This window comes from Rhipicephalus microplus, chromosome 10, assembly GCF_043290135.1.
Source record: "Rhipicephalus microplus isolate Deutch F79 chromosome 10, USDA_Rmic, whole genome shotgun sequence".
Lineage (NCBI taxonomy): Eukaryota > Metazoa > Arthropoda > Arachnida > Ixodida > Ixodidae > Rhipicephalus > Rhipicephalus microplus.
The window spans coordinates 14,135,342-14,150,780 of NC_134709.1; the positions used below are offsets into that span (position 1 = coordinate 14,135,342).

The 15,439-nt window shown below is 46.1% G+C and overlaps 1 protein-coding gene across 2 annotated transcripts in view; it reads right to left on the reverse strand.

The window, feature by feature from the left end:
- LOC119181497 (latrophilin Cirl) overlaps window positions 1-15,439 on the reverse strand; it is a 721,750-nt gene that overhangs the window by 358,649 nt on the left and 347,662 nt on the right. The gene's annotated exons all lie outside the window — the stretch shown is intronic.

The window sequence follows — 15,439 nt, forward strand, 5'->3', positions numbered from 1 at the left end:
GCAACATACTTCGTGAAATTAAATGTGACTACCGCACAGTAATTAAAAAAGTAAATGTGATTAAAGCAATTAAATGTGACTACCGCACTGTAATTAAAAAAAAACTTTTGTGGCGCAAGGGTGCCTTCACTGAAATTGGGAGCGGCAAAAGCACAACGAGCAAAAGAGGAGGAACGGTACAGCAATACCGTCAAGTGCCACGTATAGCTCTGTGGGCCACGCCCGCAAACGGACACATTATCGCGTAATATGTGCTGGTAAAATGAACCACAACCAGCACCTGAAAACGTCCTTCAAATATGAATTATAATCGCACACGCATCATTAGTGTGTTTAGAAGCGTTCAGTACTGCTATGATAAACAAGCGAAACTTCCCGGTAGCCTCTTCACGATCGTTCGAGTCTTTACAGGGACACTAAAGAGAAGCAATGAATCACTTTTGCGTAATCTGAGAACTGTACTATCGCTAATTTCACGATGAAACCTTAATTAGAAAAGAAGCTCGAAGCCAATGTTACTTACTTTTCACGCCAAAACCCTCCTCATGACGTCACAGATTTCAAAGTGAATTTTCGCTATTTTAGTGACATTGGACCAACGAAGGTTTCTGAAACTTGGATTTTTAGTCTATTGCAAAGTAGGAGAACAATATACTCAATTTTTGCGAATCAAAAACCACCTAGGTCCTCCGTAAAATCCATCGAAATCTGTGACGTCACGCTGTTTAGCGTGGGGACTTCAGCATGGCGTCGCCTCCCCCCCCCCCCCCTCGAATTTCTCGTTTTCTGGTATACCAAGCGTCTTCTCGCGGCAAGCGTTGTTATTTTGGTATTGTGAAAGGTTTACTTGTACGAGAAAGATCGGTTTTCTATTTAGCGTCCCTTTAACACGTTGTTATATGCCCCTGTTCATCAGGAGATGCTCAGGCACAACAGCTGCCGGCTATGTTTGCCAGGCTAACCCTACCTGCGCAGGATTACCTTTCAGAGTAGACGAAGGTTCATTGCAGCGCCCTCTACGCCCTAAGTGAATGTACAGGGCACACTTAGCACCCCAGCTGTTAGGTAACTACAACAAGGCTGCTGACCCCCCCTCCCTCCCCCCTTGCGCACGCATATGACTGCGTGATGCGACGCCACAACACCACCGTCACGATTCTATAGACGGCTTCGAGAATGCAAGCGTTTTGCCCCTAAACAAGTTTGGGTCACCTCATTTACAAGCTCGTAACATCAAAACTGAAAGGACGTCTTCACGTTTTTTCAAGGCTAAGGAAAGTCTCCTGTTATTATTTAAGATAAAAACAATGTGCGTAGTGTTCAAGGCAATCTTTAGTAGTTTTTATGTAGTTCAAAAGAACATTTATTTGAAAATATTTCGCCAAATGAAGGAAGGAAAGTATAGGAAATCAGCGGCTTATTTTTTAACGCTCAACGGACGAAACCGGACGCCATCAAAGGTCTGTGTTTGTAAACAGTGAAAAAGTTTTATAGTCTTTCCGTGATAGGGGCACACACACGGGACGACTTTATGCTCTCCCATAGTAGACTACTGCGTACTCTAAATCGTCAACACATTTTTCTAAACACAGAAACACTCGGCTCCTTTTTCGTTTGCGATCCACTCTCCCATAGTTGAGTACTAAGTACTCAAAATCGTTAACCACTTTTTTTTCTAAACGCAGTTGACGAAGTTTTCGTTGTGAAAACATCCTTGTCCGATATAGTCCAGAAACGCATCTGCGTCATCCATGTGATTACTAGCACTTTACATGGCTACGATAAACAACTGAAGCGTTCCAACGTCTTCAGCACCACTATTCGAGCCTTTGTTCGGCGTTACAATAGCGCACGCGATGGAGCACTAACTCTCATTAACACGCTGATACCTTTTACTGCGATAAGCAGGACGCGAAAGCAGCCTCGCTTTTCGCGTTTCCAAACCATAAAAGTGCCATGAAAGGAAGTGAAACGTAAACGACGACCTATATATATATCGTCTCTAAATGAGCGCTAACAGCTTCTCGAGTGTGCAGAGACGCCCGGCTAATGAAGCTCAAGAGTGCATTAAGCGATCTCGCGCACCTCCTTTGAAAGTGCCTTGCAGGAGGCAGGAAAAGATACAACACAGTACATATTTTCTAAAGGCGAAGCGACGCTCCATTGCCTTTTAAAGAGCCATACGGCGTCTCCGGAAAGCGAGCACTTGGGTGCGCGCCAAACAGCTCCATGGGCGCGATTACTCGCATCTGTAAGGCCGGGCTGTCGTCGGTGCGTGCTTGTGTGTCGAGAGTTTGCGAAACTCGGTAGGATAGACGCTCAGCGATAAACAACTGTTTCGGGAGAGCAAACACTGTGAGAACGCAATCAGAGAGGGGATGTCCACGAATATGTCCGTACGAGTGTTGATGCCCATGTTTCTTAAAAAAAAAAAGGAAGCTTTCAGAAGCACTCCGAACCACACCCGGAATGTGAAAGAGCCTTTCAGCGACGGAAGCACACCGACCATCTGTTTCGACAACGTGTTTTTGAGTTGAAAGGAAGCGGTGGAATCAAACAATTGTTATGATTACATATAGCTATCTGCCGGCTCGCTGGTGACCAAAAGGATGTAGCACGAATGCTATTTGTAACAATTAAAAAGAGAAAAAAAAAGGGACGACTTCTGCCGAGTCATCGTTCCAACCGTGAAGGCGAGATGCTGCTGGTTTTGGACATTATCGAATTCCGCCATGGGTCAACTCTAATATTGACCCACAGGGCTACTACAGCCTCTGTGATCAGATTAAATGATTGATTGATTGATATGTGGGGTTTAACGTCCCAAAACCACCATTTGATTATGAGAGACGCCGTAGTGGAGGGCTCCGGAAATTTCGACCACCTGGGGTTCTTTAACGTGCGCCCAAATCTGAGCACACGGGCCTACAACATTTCCGCCTCCATCGGAAATGCAGCCGCCGCAGCCGGGTTTCGAACCCGCGACCTGCGGGTTAGCAGCCGAGTCGGATTAAAATATCACCATTATAAAAATTGGCAATATCGCGGAATTTCACAGTGTACAGAATAGAACTCCAGAACAACGAGTGATATACCCAAAGTAGACGCACGTGACACTTGTGAGTGCTGTGGCGTTGTCCCGAATGATAGAAAAAAATTTTGCGGTCCCTAATGCAACCAGAAAAAAAAAATCCTGGTTACGCTACTGACGCCAATGGACACTTTTGTCGCTTGATGAGACATCTAAGGCATACGAAATATTAATAGCTAAAGGCTGAAGAATTCTTATAAAGGGTCGAATCCTTTCAAAGCTAAAAAACTAAAGGCTAGAGAATTCATGTAACGGGGCGAACCTTTGACCAGAAATATACCTAACCCAACCGTCCCCGAGCTGGCCTATAGTCATGTGACGTCGAGTTCCCTCAAGCCTATTGTGGACCGAACAAAGCTCTTTCACTCACTCACTCACTCAAACTACAAAACCAGTGCGCCCCATTGAATTCGGTCTAGCAAGTCACTTATGTTCGAAATACATAGTCCTCGTGGAACACAATCGAACCTGATGAAGGCTCGCGGTGCCATTCAGGAGGCACAAAGCAATCGGTCGGACATCATGGTTTCGCGAGAGAATCAGCGACAAGGTTCCAAGATATTCGGAGCCACCACATGCGCTTCTGGTGAGGTGCGATCGACCTTATATAAGTTTACGATTTCGACGTCAGTCAGTGATAAAACTTTATACTACGGGCACTGAAGTGATGCGTGCTACGACCCCGCGAGACTGCCCCAGCCGAGGCTGACGACGACTTCACAGATTCTCCTTCTCTTATCATGTTTGCGGATCGGAACTGAACAAAAAACAGCGCCTGGAAAAGGAAGCGACGCACAGTACGGAGCACCACTTGACATTTATAATCAATTGTCGCTGAGAAACGGTGCGAGAGACCAAAGACCATTCTTTCTTTTTTTTTTTGTTTTTGTAGAGGTACGTGTCTAATTGAATATGACTGTATCAGAGTTTTTCACCGACAGACGTTCAAAAGTTGTTTATACCGCTGGTATTAATGTATTTGTGCTTCCTTTAATAGTAGCCTTGACTGTACGCAAAGCCTTATTGCATAACAACGCGATAGAATGTCAGTCACTCATGAATGATCACCCGAATCGACAATCACGCAAGAAAGGCGAACATCGACAACGACCTAATGAGAAGGCTCAGCTGGCTGATTCGATAGCGAACGTAACCCATGGTTAGGAAGAGAACAGCGCACAACGTTTCCCACAATACTCCGAGACGGTAGAAGCGCAGCTCGTAATTATTGCTGAACGAGCCATCCCACAATATAATAAGACATTAAGCTGGCGTTTCCACAACTTAGCATCGTTTGCATACGCAGACAAGACCAACAGTAAGCACAAATCACTCCATGGTAAGTACTACCCAAGGACACACAGGCCTTACAGTCTTTGACCGTTCTCAGCGAGTACACAGGCAACGCCGCTGGAGGTATACGGTATTAATTGTTCCCATGCCCAAGCGGGCCCCAGCTACGCCGCACCCTAACCCGCCCATTTCCCAAGAGAATCCTCCGTATAGCTCATTCCACTTACAATCGGTCGCAAATCGAGACGGGTGCCCGCCATGAAAGGAGTTCTAAAGACTGGCCAGACCGCAGCGACGGTTCATCTTTTGTCGAACCCCTCCTGTTGTCCACATCTCCATGCACGGGATTTAGACACGCTTCGCTGCGTCCACAGCGAAGAACAGAAGCTGCATGTATACTCTGGTTTAGTCTATTGCGTGCAACGCCGTGGAAGCTACACAAAAGTGCACGGCCGCGAGAAGGCCGGCCTAGATGCACTGACTAGCCGAGCACGAGTGGAGGTGCACGTCATTGGTCACGACGGGTCGCGAATGGCAAAACACGAAAATGAACACGTCACAAAATGTAGAGACAACAACGTACCAACACCTTCCTAGCATAACTGCATTATTTTTTTCAGCACGGAAAACTGCATGAAGTCACTGATCGTTATCATAGGTGACAGAAAGAACAACCTTGCGCGTATTTTCTAATAGGCTGCTCTTGGCCTAGCTACTCGGTTCTTGCAGGATGACATACCTGCCATAGAAAAGACCCGAGAACCCTTCGAAAACTGGTTGCCTTTACCTCCATGATTGTGAGCATGCGTTATCGGATGAATTTATTCTCGCTTTCAAGCACGAAACAAGTCAGTTGGAAGTACCAGTAGAGTACCGAGTACTCTAAATCGTTAAGCACTTTTTCCAAACACACTAAATTAATCCTGTTTTCTTAGCCTCCTTCATTCAGTAGCCTTTTCCTTTCTTTAGCAGCAGAACAAGTTACATGTATTCGTTAATTAAAAACAGCAAAGGCGGCTAGCGTTTGCTCTTCCCCCAAGCAAGAAGCCTAGCAAGCCTTCTCAGCGCTGCACGCCATGCATGCAACGGAGTTGTATGGGTTCTACACTCCCCAGCCTCCTATATGGTGCGCACCGCACCCTACAGGAACCGGGCTCATCTCTATTACTCCGATACTGGACACCGATACGGACTCGGAACCGTTGAGAGTGTGCGCTCGGCAACAAGATCTCGCGCAAGCGCATCGAGGCAAGCGTATACACAATACGTCGCTCGAGGGCAACTAACAACCGCGCATAGATAGATGCAACTGTGAGCACCGCCGGAATGGTTGCCGCAGTGGGAGTCGCGGGTGCGGGGGTTTCTGTTGTCGCGTGTTTGTGCTGAGCAAACGACTGGGAAAACAAAGGCAAGCTTGGCTATATAGCTATCGGTACAATCGAGCCCAGATCCACAATACGAGCAGCTTTCGAGAGGGACGCCAGTGTATGCTCATGATGCTTGCTCGAATCCACGGCTTTGTCGCCGAAAAGAAGTAATCGATGATTTTCTTTTGCGCAGGGATGTGATAAGATCGACAAGAGGGAGGAAGGGGGGAGGGGGTACGACTGAGACGGGTAAACAGACCGCCGTGGCTCGATCGACGCTAAAACCGTCCCGTTCGGAAGCAAACATGAAATGAATGACACAAACGTGGGCACAGTTTCGAAAGGACGAGACGGTTGCAGAGTTTGGGCTGCACCGGTGGCGAGCGACGGTCGACCTAGAGCGCGAAGGCGTCTTCATGATGAGTCCCCTGACAATTTAGATTAGATAGATAGATAGATAGATAGATAGATAGATAGATAGATAGATAGATAGATAGATAGATAGATAGATAGATAGATAGATAGATAGATAGATAGATAGATAGACAGACAGACAGACAGACAGACAGACAGATAGACAGATAGATAGATAGATAGATAGATAGATAGATAGATAGATAGATAGATAGATAGATAGATAGATAGATAGATAGATAGATAGATAGATAGATAGATAGATAGATAGATAGATAGATAGATGTGATTTACCGGGAGGAAAAGGGTAAGCGTGAAAGGCGAGAAAGCCCCGCGTAATGTCTATTGATCTTCCACTCCGAAGGCTCAGACGACTTAGACACCCACGCTGAAGTTGGGCTTGACAATGAGGGAAGTAGCTACTTGGAGGCCATTTCGGAGTTGGGCGTGACTTCCGGTCCCTGCTGCGACGCCGGAAGTGAGCTTACGCTTGCGAAAATTTACCTTCGCTTCTCGACTTCCTTTCCAACAAGCGCGAGTCTTCGTGACGTGCACTTTGTCGGCGTTCGGCGCTGTGCCCGATTCATCGGGACCATGCGAAACCTGTGGATGTTTCAGTTGCCTGCGCCTATCTTACCAGCGCAATACACGCGATGCAAACAAGACATGAGAAACGAGCGCGGTCTCTAAAACAGGAAAAAGAAAATGTTTATTGAGCAATCGCATAAGTAGAGTAGACCTTTGAATATGTCGCCCACGCCCAAGCTGAGGCACTGGCCAAAAACCGGATAGTTTTAGTAATTTCTTTAACGAAAGGATAAAAGTGGCCTATTTCAAAAAAAGGAAGAAATAAAGCCACAAAAATTATAATCGAATAATATATAGTAATGGAATGCAAGCAATGAATCAGTGAATTTGAAGCCGTCATCTCTTTCTTTTCAGTCGATTCAATTGATCACCCCCAACCTCACTCAAAACCATTTGCCTCTCAACCGGCCTTGCGCTGCATTCGGTATGGTTACCCTTGTGAAGAAGCAATTATATCACGCAATGGAGGCATCATGTGACGTCACGTTGTGTGATGTCATGAATACACCACAAATATCTATGATATATGACTTCATGACAACGCCATACGGTGAAGTAATCGCGCCATGATGCTTTTTCTGCTTTACTGCTGCCAGATACAATGGTCTGGCGACCCACTCTGCGGCTAGTCAGTAATTAAGCACCACAGAGAAGCGCCAGCGGTAATGAGTGAAAGTTATGGTAATACGAACGAATGAGAAACTAAAATTCGCGGCTTCCTATAGTTGCAATCTACAATCTACCCTAACGTCAAACATGACGTACTCGTATTACTTCATACAGAGCGCGATTTCTCACATAGCAACTTAAGGCAAAAACGCCGTCGAATCAGGAAAAGTGCGATCAAAGCAGAGACCAGCAACAAACATGCGCGATCCGTTTGCGACGGGCAAAGTTTGTTCAAAACACACAATTTTTTTGTCTTTTACCGAGACCCCCAAAGGCTTCGCATCCCTCTTACTCCAGCGTTATTCAGAAACAGACACAGAAAATGAAGGAAGCAAGGTGACAACGCCTTGCGAACTCGCGACGGCTATAGTTCTCAAATATTCACCGCCGGTACTTCCAGAAGAACCGCCGGCCGATACATAATAAACGGACATAACTAGAAATGCGACACTACAGGGACCCGTGGTCTACGGCCGGAGTGCATACGAGGTCAGCAGAAGCAAATGCGGGAGTTAGGTATATAACTGTGAGCGAAAAAAGCTGTCGCCGAACAGGCCACGACGAAATGATGCACAGAAGCGTGCGGTATAAAACACCACTTGCGCGGTTACAGCACAAAATAGAGAATGATATAGAGATACAAAGATATAGAGCTATAGAAAGACGCAGAGAACTTCGAGGAAAGCTTCTTCCTTCTACGAAAAAGCACGCGATCTTTTTCGCGCCGGGGTCATAGCCGGCGAGAAAAAGATCGCGAAGCGGTTCTCGGATCGAACCAAGGCAAACATCGATGCCCGACCTTCCACCTGACTTCCAGCGAAGCGTCTTCGTTGCCGCGCCGTTCAGTCGACGTCTCCACCGCAGGCACGCACGCCACTTCGCTCGAGGCTGGGGGGGGGGGGGGGTTCGTTTTCCCCCAGTCTTTCTCGTCCCTATTTATACTTCCCGTTTCGGGAAAAAAGCCCTTGCGCGCGCCCACGAGTAGCTTGGTGTATGCATCGATTGGAGGCCGGTAGGCGCTTAGAATACGTATATATACAGTCCTTTCCTCGGCCAGCCTAGCAGCTTGGGAGCACTTTCGGTAGACGGTGGCCGACGGGGATTAAAAGGAAGGGACGGGCGGCGCAGAGGGAAAGGGGCGTTACCTCTTTCTCATTCTTCTTTCTCTTCTGGGCAGTAACACCCCCTGGGGGATCAGATTATACAAAGCAAAAGCTGAACAGCAAAAAAAAAAAGACGTATCCAAGAACGTCGCCGACAGTCGGGGGACAAGCGTAGGGCTGGATTTGTCCCCTGGTACCACTAGAACAGGAAAGAAGAGGAAGAAAAGGAGCTAAAGATTATAAAGAAAAGAAAGACGAGCGAAGGCGCTACGTGGGTACTGCAGCTCCTTGGAGGAAGCGACGCGCTCAGGGGGCATGGGCGATAAAGGAAAACCGCTAAAGTGTCGGCGACTAGCAGGAACTCATATCCCCTTCGCCAGTTTCCCCAGAACTGCCTTTCCGAGGCGCCACGAATGCATCGGTGGAAGTTTCTTCGTCGGGACAGAGAAGGTCAGAAAATAGGGAAGCAAATTGCAGAAACAGGCGGGAGTAGACACACGCACGTCCGCGACAACTTTCCCTTCTAGCGTCGTTCTCCCTAACCGCCCACCCCGTGCATATAACCCGCGTAGCAGCTTCTTCGCAGGGAAAAATAAAGAGAACATAGAGAAGTCGGGGGAGGAAGTACAAAAACAGCGCTGCAATAAAAAGGGACGAGACGATCTTAGGCGGGAGAAGATACAGTAAGAGCAAAGGCGTCGTCTCGAGCGGAGACCCGACGACCGGCCTAAAATGAAATCAGGGAAAGCATGTGGGAAAGAGGGGGTCAGGAAAAGGAAGTAGAAAACTAAGTAGTGGGCGAAAGAAAAAAAGGGTGGGTGGGCTTCCCCAACCAGACCGGGGCGACAGGCGTCAGACGGGAGACACATTCTCCCGCCTTCCCTATTCGGAAAAATGCGTGAGGGTGGCCACGCGCAGTGTGGATGGTATACGGGATGACACACACACACACACACACACACACACACACACACACACACACACGCACGCACGCACGCACGCACGCACGCACGCACGCATGCGTGTGCCTAGACTTTAGGGGATCGGGCCGCGGAAGCCTTGCATGCCAAGAAGTCGAGGGGGAAACGCTGGTCGAAGAACAAGGGTGTGCCCACTGTGCCTCCATCGCGCAGCGCCCGCTCTCCTCGACTGGTCGCGAGCCAATCTCGGGAAGACGACGATGATGACGACACGCCGTGAGGGATATAGGGAAGCAGACGCCGAAAAAGGCACACGACACAGGCGCTCCATGCATACAAACGCTGTCGAGAAAAAAAAATAACAGCAAGTGAAGAACGTAACAAAGTAACTAAAATGGGAAAGAAAAGCAGGTTTAGAAGCACAGCGAGACATGGAAGCAGAAAACAGAGGAAGGAATACGCAGATCAGGGAACAAAGAAAGGAAGTAAACAACCCTAAGTTCGTACAGAAACTGCTGGCAAAAAACAAACAAGAATACGGCAAGTAGGAAACGTAACAAAACGAGACCACTTTAGGAAATAAGACGGTAAAGCTAGAAGCACCTCGGGAGCATATTAAAACATATAGCAGAGAAAAAAAACGCAGATGAATAAAGAAAAATGAAAAGTTGAAGGGACGTCACAGCGTTAGGCTAAGGCGTTCTAGTATCGCTACTCAGGCGAAGAAGAAAGGTAACGGCGAAAAACAAAGTAACGCGGTTAAGGACAAGGCGTCTTAATCGTTGAAGCGGTGGAAGCCCATAGCTGGCACACATCGCGTGCCAGATTGTGAATGCAAATTTGCCCCAAGATCAGGGAGTGCTTTCCGCAGATATGTTGATGGCGGTGCGTCGCATGTCGTCGGCGCGGTTCGCAGCCAGCCAACAGAATCGATCACGCCGAAGCGTAGACGGTAAACACTTCCGGAAAGGATGAAATCTTCGACGCCGCAGCGAGATAGCAAAGTGTCTCGTCGTGTAGCCGATTATGGTCGACGTTCGAGGAGTCGATATTGCGTGTAGTTGCTGTGCTGGAGAAGCTGCCATTGCAAATAAAAAAAAAGTTCAATATCGATCATCACTATGTAGGCTCGAAGCATGGGCGTTGGAAAGCAGGGGGGTTATGGACCTCCTTTCCCAAAATTTTCGGTCTTGCTTGGCTTGCATATTTTTTTATTGTAACTTTCACATCCATGTAACAAAGAACTTTGCAAACACTTGTTTGGTCTCATAGTCTAACTGGCTAGTAGAGGGACCAATTGTGTGACATACCTACATACTTGCGCAAGCGGTTACACAGCGACAAAGGACATCAAACTGGATACAATGTTTAAAATAGAAAAAAAGCAAAAAACACATGATTGAACTATACAAAGAAACATAGCGCAGAACATAGCTACTCATAGCACAGAATAATAATAGCACTAGAATAATACTAATCATAATAATAATAATAATAATAATAATACTAAATGACTATGCAGACGTATTACTTAGAAAGTTCGCATGAAGTGCATGCTTCATGGCCAATGAATGCACACGCTCACAGTAAACGCACGCACGAACATATACATAAGGCATAGCTGACCCCCCTCTTCCCCCCCCCCCAAGAAAAAAAATTCTGGCTATGTCACTGACTCGAAGTTAACACTCCCTCCACCCCAGAGGCAGATGCAGCCACTAGGGGGGGGGGGGGGGGAGATTGGACATAACACAGGGGAGAGGGTGTGGTCTTTTTTCTCTTTACTAGCACAGTCTCCTCATAGTGGTCTCAGTGATGTGTCCCAATTGCTGATAGCAGGTGGACGACAAGCACTCAAGAGGGGGGTAGAGGTTGCTGATACGCTTGGGGGGGGGGCGATCACCCTGACGCCCTCCTTGGATCCACCACTGCCCCCCCCCCCCCAACACACAGATTATAAAGTAGAGAGAGAGGCGACTATAGTCCTCGACTTTGGTGGCTTGTAGCGGCGCCTGCTCTTGAGTGTTCGTGTGCCTTGGTCTATTGCTTAGTTTCATTGAGTTTCACCGCACCGCCGAAGCTAATCACAGAGGCCACGTAGAAAAAAGATTGTGATTCAGATCTCCCCGCCAGGTGTTGCAACAGTGCCAACTTCTCGCACACTAAAAAAAAAAAAAACCGCCTCCTCTTTTGATAAATTCATTAAATTAGCTTTGGTTAACTATTTTGACAGTAAATTGGCCCCTGTCATAAGTTGACTTAAACTCGGATATCAGAAGCCTCTAATGACGCTCCATTCCGTGTCAGTTTAATTTTCTACGCATTCTGTCTGAACATTCGGGAAATTAGAAGGAAGTTACGAATACTTCGGGTGGGAGTTCCAAAAGAAGTACGTGGAAAGAAAACAGTATTAGCACTTGGTGGTCATGCTACTAAGACACTCCTCACCAAACTACCTACGGTAATGTACGCCCGCACCCGCATCCTCCGAAAAGACGACGACAACAACAACAACAACAACAACAACAACAACAACAACAACAACAACAACAACAACAATAATAATAATAATAATAATAATAAATAAAACCACGACATGGTTATGGCTGACGCCGTAGTGGAAGGCTCCAGGAATTCTGACCGTCTGGTGTTTTTGAGCGTGCACTGACATGGCATAGTACACGGGCCTCTACCATTCAGCCTCCATCAAAATGCGACCGCCACGGCCGGGCTCGAAGAAGCGACCTTCGAGTCGGCAGGCGAGCACCCTAGCCACTCATATCCCAAGCGTGCAAGCCCCTTAAAAAATAACTACAAGATTATCTTCAAAAAGATCGAGGAGATAAGTCTACATCTGGTTGATTGACATGTGGGGTTTAACGTCCCGAAACCACCATATGATTATGAGAGACGCCGTAGTGGAGGGCTCCGGAAATTTAGACCACCTGGGGTTCTTTAACGTGCACCCAAATCTGAGCACACGGGCCTACAACATTTCCGCCTCCATCGGAAATGCAGTCGCCGCAGCCGGGATTCGAATCCACGACCTGCGGGTCAGCAGCCGAGTACCTTATATATATATATATATATATATATATATATATATATATATATATATATATATATATATATATATATATATATATATATATATATATGCAGAAGAATAACTTCGGTTGCCGCAAGGTTATAAATATGAAAGTAGATGCGCTTTCACATAACAACTGTTTATTGTGCCGACGTTTCGACAGGAACCCCGTCTTTTTCAAGGCATAATACCTTGAAAAGATTATTATCCTTGAAAGTAGTATTATGCCTTGAAGGAGTATTATGCCTTGAAAAAGACGGGGTTCCTGTCGAAACGTCGGCACAATAAACAGTTGTAATGTGAAAGCACATCTACTTTCATATATATATATATATATATATATATATATATATATATATATATATATATATATATATATATATATATATATATATATATATATATATATATATATATATATATATATATATATATATATATATGGAGATGAGGGTGCACTACCGCCTCTGCTAGGACTGCTGCCATAGAGGATGACTGATCGTGCGTGGCGTGCATAATGCGAAAGAGCTTCACTGTTAAAACCAGCCTTCCGATGCGAAATAATTTCTGATATACAAACCGGACAGCATCGCAATTGATTTACACGAATGCTCCAGGTAAATAAAGCTGCTTGTCTCTGTAAGCCACCCTGCACGGTCATACGACTACGGAGTTAACACGGCGCTGTCAGACTGAATCACAATTTTTTTTTTTTTGCGTTTTGTGTACCTATGTTCCTGTACAGCCGCGGTCACGTCTGTGTAGAGCACGCGAAAAGCCGGTTTTTGCTCTGCGGGTCGAAACCTTGAGAAAGTTTCGGGCTCTGAAGTAGTGTAACAGGAGAATGCAAGGCCTAGTTGTCAGGCTGAGCATGTCACAGCCCGATACTGCCTCAAGGTTTCACGCCGCAAAGCGAAATCCAGCTGCTCGCGTGCTCTACACCGATGTGGCCACGCCTGTACACTTCATCAATGTATCACATTGTGGTTTTGGTATGTTAAACCACACATATCAATCATATCAATCAATCAACTTCATCAATGTATCAACTGCATCAACCATTCTTCTGAACGGACCAGGCGCATCTTTCTGCAATACTATAAGTATGTATATTTCTTGATGTTTACCCATAGTTCCTCGGCTTCGTATGCGCATGTATGTAAACTGCCCTTCCACCGCTAAACATTGTATTCGGATGAAGGCCGGACCATGTCCGGAAAATGAATAAATAACACGCCCCTCTACTGTACTTCACGATACCAGGGTCCCTTCACGCAACACGCTGTATATCGTTTCATTCAAGTGACATCAGCGGGACAGAAGAAAAACGCCGCGGTAAGTTCGTTGAACCTACCACCGCAAAAAATCGTAATGCATTTTACGACTCTATACACGCTGACGAGGAAAGGAACCCAGCAAGGGATTTAGCCATGGCGGGGGAAGAGGCAAATAAATGTAAAAAAATAATGAAATATAAACTAAGAATCGCACAACGAACGTTGGAAGCTCGACGCACCGCGCGAGCTCTTTATACGACACCCGCACGACAATGAAATACGAAACGCCGAGGCGCGGCCGACGCCTCCAATCGAGCTTCTCTAAATTCTTCGATGAACGAATTACCAAACAACACCTCACCACGTGTTACCGCAACACCGAGCAGAGCCTTCTCTATAGATGGTTTCGCTTGAGACTCAAAAGCGTCGCCTCCTCATAGACTGTTAAAGGGTTGTTTTCTCACGTTTGGATATCTCGATCTGAATTAATAACGTCGAGAGAGAGAGAGAGAATAAAATGAGGGAAATGCAGGGAGGTTACAGAAATCGGAGCATGCGGTTTGCTTCCCTGCACTAAGGAAGGGAGAATGGGGAATAAAGACGGGAAAGAAAGCGAAGAGCGAAATAGACGCGCAAAAGAGGGAAAAAAGTGAACTGAGGTGCTATAGCCCATTCAATAGGCCACTACCACGTAAAAAAGTTCAATAAGGCCTTCACCGATTTTCTGTGCGAAGACAGATTATGTCGCCTTTCAAGCACTGACTGTTAATAACGTCGTAAAGGGTCTAATACACCAGTCCGACCACTTTCATGCGTATGCGTTTATGATATATTTTTGTTCGTTTAGTTGTAAAATAGACCAAGCGGCAAGGCTATAAGCTCGAATGTTCTTATTGAGGATTGATTGATTGATTGATTGATATGTGGGCTTTAACGTCCCAAAACCACTATATGATTATGAGAGACGCCGTAGTGGAGGGCTCCGGAAATTTAGACCACCTGGGGTTCTTTAACGTGCACCCAAATCTGAGTACACGGGCCTACAATAGTTCCACCTCCATCGGAAATGCAGCCGCCGCAGCCGGGATTCGAACCCGCGCCCTGCGGGTCAGCAGCCGAGTACCTTACTAGACCACCGCGGCGGGGCTGTTCTTATTGAGGAGTACATGAGACAACATATAGCATTATTTCAATTTCCCGTATTAAATAGTAGACCTTGCGCAACATTACCTCAGGTGTCGTTTTTCGTCTGTTTAGATTAGATGTAAATGCACCAAATGTACTTTTTTTTCGGCGCTTTGCCCACTGGCCACAGTATACCCGGAGGTTGCCAGAGCCTTGCAGCAGTTTGTTGAAGGATGAAAGAGATTAGTTCGTAAAATCAATTTATGATTTATTTATTTTCAAAATTGTTTTTTTTTCTTCGTACTGTCCACCTTCATATATCATTATTATTTCCAGTTTTCGATTCACTATTATATCGTCTTTTTAAATGAACATATAAACTAATATTCACGAATTTTTTTCTTAACAACCAGGTGCATGGTGTTCAAACCATGGTACACCTCAACGTGAATAAGTGCCATGGTTGCAAGGGACTACTACTACAGCTACTATTAAAGGTGTCAC